Source organism: Papio anubis, chromosome 12 (assembly GCF_008728515.1).
Source record: "Papio anubis isolate 15944 chromosome 12, Panubis1.0, whole genome shotgun sequence".
NCBI classification, from domain to species: Eukaryota; Metazoa; Chordata; class Mammalia; order Primates; family Cercopithecidae; genus Papio; species Papio anubis.
Genome location: NC_044987.1, coordinates 109,572,584 through 109,578,615, shown reverse-complemented (window position 1 = coordinate 109,578,615; position 6,032 = coordinate 109,572,584). Strand labels below are relative to the sequence as shown.

Here is a 6,032-nt window from a genome sequence, read left to right as displayed (position 1 = left end):
AACAGGCAATTGCAATCCAGTTTTATAAGTGGTGTGAAAGCACTGTAGGGACAACTATTCTGTAGTGAATTAGGAGGGAGGGGAGAGAGACATGTCTGAGAAGACTTCTAGAACTAGGAGAATGTATGTGAGCTGAGAGTTGCAGGTTACATAGGGATTAGGAGAAGGGCAATGTCAAAAATGCTGCATGGAGGAAGATGAAATGCAAGGCCAAAACATTCTGAGTTCAGATGACTGCATGAATAGCTTGCGTTTAGGGTCAAAGAGAGAACACTGAGATATGCTGCCGGAGAAAGGTTAGCCCCAAGTTATGGAAGGCTTTACGTACCCTATGGAGAAGCCATGTAGCTCCTGCCTGCAATTCTAACATTTTGAGAGGCCAAGGCAGGAGGATCCCTTGAGCCCAGGAACTCGAGATCAGCCTAGGTAACATGGTGAGCCCCTGGTCTCTGTTTATATTTAAAGGGGGGGAAAAAAGCTTGGGGTTTTTTTCTTTGCTTTGCTTTTTATTTTATTTATTTGTTTGTTTGTTTATTTATTTTGAGATGGAGTCTGGCTATGTCACTCAGGCTCCCAGGCTGGAGTGCAGTGGCGCGATCTAGGCTTGCTGCAACCTGCCCCTTCCAGGTTCAAGCAGTTCTCCTGCCTCAGCCTCCCGAGTAGCTGGGATTACAGGCATGGTAATTTTTTGTATTTTTAGCAGAAACAGGGTTTCACCATGTTAGCCAGGCTGGTCTCAAACTCCTGACCTCAGGTGATCCGCCTGCCTCGGCCTCCCAAAGTGCTGGGAATATAGGCCTGAGCCACTGCATTTGGCCCAAGAGCCTGGGTTTTTGTTTTCAACTGGAGAGCTAGTGAAACATTCTTAAGCAGGGTGGAAAATGATTGGAGAGAGGCTGGGTGTGGTGGGCTCATGCTTGTAATCCCAGCACTTCGGAAGGCTGAGGCAGGCGGATCACCTAAAGTCAGGAGTTCCAGACCAGCCTGGCCCACATGGCAAAACCCCATCTCTACTAAAAATATTTAAAAAGTAGCCAGGCATGTTGGCAGGTGCCTGTATTCCCAGATACTCGGGAGGCTGGGGCAAGAGAATCACCTGAACCCTGGAGGCAGAGAGGCAGAGGTTGCAGTGAGCCGAGATGGTGCCACTGCACTCCAGCGTGGGCTACAGAGCGAGACTCCCTCTCAAAAAAAAAAAAAAGAAAAAAGAAAAAAAAGGAGGTTGGAGAGGATATGATGAGATGAGAAATGGAGGGATTCCAGAAAGGATGAAGTAGAGTGAAATCATTTCATGGCTTTCCCATAAATAGAGGGCAAAGGGAAGAAGAAATTCTTATTTTTCTGACTTCGGAAACCTAGATGGAAGACGGTGGTAAGATAAGCAAGTTTAGAAGGAAAATTAGGTTCATTTTTAATTTATTTAGAGACAGGGTCTCACTGGGTAGCCTAGGTTGGAGGGTAGTGGCATGATCATAGCTCACTGCACCCTCCAACTCCTGGGCTCAAGCAGTCCTCCTGCCTCAGCCTCTCTAGTAGCTGATTTTTTATTTTTTGGCTAATTTTTTATTTTTTGTAGAAACAGGGTCTCACCATGTTGCCCAGGATGGTCTCAAGCTTCTGGCCTCATGCAATTCTCCCACCTCAACCTTCCAAAGTGCTGGGTTACAGGTATGAGCCACAGAGCTCAACAGGTTCATTTTTAGACATGCTTGTAGGACATTCCTGTTCAGAGGTCGAGTGAGCAATTTTTAAAAATGGGTCTTAACATGTGATAGTGGCATTTTGTGAGAACTGAGGAATGAGAGACAGAGAACCTGCACATAAAATCAACTAGCCAACTTAAAAACACATATAATACCTTGACACCATCTGCAGAGATTCTAATTTAATTAGGGGCTAGGGCAATTTTAGACACACACACACACACACACACACACATATATATAATTTATATATATATCTATCACACTGGGATATGTATATATGTATATATACACACATACACCCTGGGATATGTATATATCATATATTATTTATATATTATATATCATAGATCATATTAATTATATTAATATATAAATATATAATATATATAATTATATTTTATATATATATCACACTGGGACCAGGCGCAGGGGCTCATACCTGTAATCCCAGCACTTTGGGAGGCCAAGGAGGGTGGATCACCTGAGAGGTCAGGATTCAAGACCAGCCTGGCCAGTGTGGTGAAACCCCATCTCTACTCAAAATACAAAAATTAGTCTGGGGCAAGGTGCAATGGCTCACGCCTGTAATCCTAGCACTTTGGGAGGCCAAGGTGGGCAGATCACGAGGTCAGGAGTTTGAAACCAGCCTGGCCAATATGGTGAAATCCCGTCTCTACTAAAAGTACAAAAATTAGCTGGACGTGGTGGCACATACCTGTAGGCCCAGCTACTCGGGAGGCTGAGACAGAAGAATCGCTTGAACCCAGGAGGCGGAGGTTGCAGTGAGCCAAGATCCTGCCACTTCACTCTAGCCTGAGGCGACAGCAGAAGCCGAGACCTCTGTCTGAATGAGATGAATAGACAGATAAATGAATAAATAAATAAATAAATAAATAAGCAAGCTGGGCGTGGTGGCGGGCGCCTGTAATCCCAGCTACTCAGGGAGTCGAGGCGGAGAATCAAGCGAATCCGGGGCTGAGGAGGTTGCAGTGAGCCGAGATGCATCCACTACCTCCAGCCTGGCTGACAGAACAAGACTCCCGTCTCAAAAAAAAAAGAAAAAAGAAAAAGAGGAGAAAAGTGCCGGTAGCGGTGGCTCAACCTGTAATCCGGCATGGGAGGTGAATAGGCGGATCCGCGAGATCAGGAGAATCAAGACCATCCTGGCTACCGCGGTGAAACCGTCTCTACTAAAAATAAAATAGCGGTGTGGTGGCGGTACCTGTAGTCAACTTCTCGGGGAGGCTGAGGAGAATCGGCGTGAACCGGAGTCCGGGCGCACAGTGAGCTGAGATCACAGCCGCCGAAACCGACTTGAGCATAGACAAGTAAGTGACTCAAGAACAGGCAAATAAGTGACCACAAAAGGAATTAAATCCACTATTTGTCATTAATATACCTAGCCTGCGGCAAGTCTATACGACGGTATTAATTTTCCATAGCTGCATAACTAATACACAGTAGCTTAAAACAACACCTGTTTTATCTGTTCACTGTTTATCTGTTCATCTGTGGATGAGAAGTCCCACATGATGTGACTGGGTTCTCTACTCAGGGTGTCACAAGGCTGAAATCAAGGAGTTGACTAGCTTGAGTTCTCATCTGGAGGCGCTGGGGAGAAAACTGCTTCCAAGCTCCTTCTTGTTCTTGGCTAACTTAGGTTTCCTGCAGTTGTAGAAATGAAGACCAATTTCCTTGCTGACTGTCAGCTGAGACCCACCCTCAACTTCTAGAGACTGCCCACATGTTTTTGCCACGTGGTCCCCTCCATCTTCAAGTCTTGTGTTTTGGGTCTCTGACTCCTTTCTGCAACCAGCTAGAGAAAACCCTCTGCTTTTAAAGGGCTCAAGTGATTGGTCAGGCTCACCCAGATAATCACATATTTTAGAGTCACCTGTATTATATAATATCACCTAATAACAGGTTATAAATTAATATGATGAATTTCATAGTCCCAGGGATTATGCAGGGTTTTGTGGGGCTGGGAGGGTGTTTTGTGGGTCATTTTAGAATTTTTCCTAATTCAACTACCCAGGGAAACCAAAAGGGTGAAATTTAAGCTAAACAAATGATAAGCTCTTGAGTCTGAAAAAATTGTAAAGTCACCTAGTTTAGGCGTGACAGCCACAAACATCTCATTTCAGATGTACTCTTTTCTTAATCTCTCTTGAGAATGACAGTCTATACTCATCCTCCATTTTAATCCCATTGTTTATAAATTCTAAACTAAGGTTATATTTTTATTTCAAATTATAATGAGCCCATGCTGGCTCCTTATTTATGAAACAAGTGAATATGAAGTGTTGAATTATTCTAACAGCCTTATGGAGTTTATATAAAATCTTTTTTTTTTTTTTTTTTTGCAACAAGAGTTTTGCTCTTGTTGCCCAGGCTGGAGTGCAATGGTGCTATCTCTGCCCACCGCAACCTCCACCTCCTGGGTTCAAGGGATTCTCCTGCTTCAGCCTCCTGAGTAGCTGGGATTACAGGCATGCGCCACCATGCCAGGTTAATTTTGTATTTTTAGTAGAGACGGGGTTTCTCCATGGTGGTCAGGCTGGTCTTGAACTCCCGACCTCAGGTGATACGCCCACCTCGGCCTCTCAAAGTGCTGGGATTACAGGCATGAGACGATGCGCCCAGCTAAAACATTTTTAAGTGAATAAATGCAAGAGATGAAAATTATGAAATGGGAGGTGGGGGAGGAATAAAATCGGCATCTTAGAGATATTATTAAACCACAGCTTACTTCTTAGAGTTTGAGGGAAGCCTGAGTAAATTCTATTTTTTTGACTATATATATTTAAAAATGAAAAATGCCAAGATGGTATTACAAAAATTGAGGTATATTTTTAATGCTAGGTTTAGTAAATCAATGCTTTTAACAAATACTGTACAGTGACTGTATGTTTACCTCATGTGGAGGTAGGATTGAAAGTTTACATTTGAAGCCTTTACAAGTGGCCTTCCTTACCTCTTCTCTATATCCTGGATTTCAATCTGAAGATATCTGTAAAAATCATAATGTTCATATATATCTACCTTGCAAAATCTGCCTTTGCACAAGAACAACAAATATATTTTAAAAATTAATTGCAGTATTGTTTTTAATAATGAGATATAGAAAAACGTAAAAAAGCCTATAATTGTCAGTTTGATTACATAGATTACATTATAACCATACAATCCAATACTGGTAAACGTGGATTAAAAAGCACGATAGGTCTACAAAACTGCCATGAAACAAGTCCATCAAAACATATTTTTAAATGAAAAAAGTGAATTGCAGGGAACTTAAAAAACAAAAAAACAAACAAAAAAACCCCTGAGAAAAGTGATTTATCACTTCTAATTTGTAAACAAGGGCCTTGCCTTATCACCTTTGTAACATTTGTAAAATGCCTACCTCTAGCTGAATCCATATAATCTGTTACCATGAACAAATACTATTTTATTATAATTTTGTAGAAAAAAAGAAAAAGTTATTCTAATACAGCCGAAATAGCTCAGTTGGGAGAGCGTTAGACTGAAGATCTAAAGGTCCCTGGTTCAATCCCGGGTTTCGGCAGGGCTTCCGTTTTAGGTGTTAGTCATCACTACGTGTGATTTCTGCACAGTCAACAGGTCACTACATGTGATTTCTGCACAGTCAACAGGGTCAACACCCTGTGGGATCTCGGGCTGGAGCAGTTAAGGGAATACTGACTCATCGGCATTTTCCTGTGGGAGGGAGGATACTGGGGACATATGTCCTACCTTTTAAACTGCCCAGTACGAAGTTATACCTCTGCCCTGACTTGAGGCCTGGTTTGAGCCGAGCTCTCCCGGAGCACTGCGCACAGCTCACTTTCTTGAGCAACCCTGTTCCCCCGCACCCCGCTTCTCTTCTTTCGGGTTATAGGCAGCCGTGGGCGCTGCAACCTTTCTCTCAGTGTCAGGGGGCGGGAGCTCTCGGCCTGCGCCGCCTCCGTCGCCTGCTTGGTCGCGGGCACGCCGGGAATGGTGACAGCCCGGCCCCCTCTTGGCCAAAGAAGTTCTCGAAAGCGTTAGGCGCACGGGCTTCGTCCAGCTGTTTTAACCACAAGGGCCGGGGCCGGGCGCACTGGCTCACGCCTGTAATCCCAGCACTTTGGGAAGCCGAGATGGACGGATTACTTGAGGTCAGGCGTTCGAGACCAGCCTGGCCAACACGGTGAAACCCTGTCTTTAAAAAAGAAAACAAAAACAATAGCAATGATCCCAGAACAGCTCTTGGTTGGGGTGGGAGACAGGGATCAGAAGTCCTTTCTGGTTTAAATCTACACTAGGGTCAGGAGACCAAATACA

General features: G+C 43.9%; 1 non-coding gene across 1 annotated transcript; it reads left to right on the top strand.

Annotated features, from left to right (window-relative positions):
- The first annotated feature begins 5,201 nt into the window (after positions 1-5,201).
- Positions 5,202-5,274, top strand: TRNAF-GAA. Its single transcript has one exon. It is a non-coding gene; the product is annotated as a tRNA-Phe (tRNA).
- Positions 5,275-6,032: the final 758 nt, after the last annotated feature.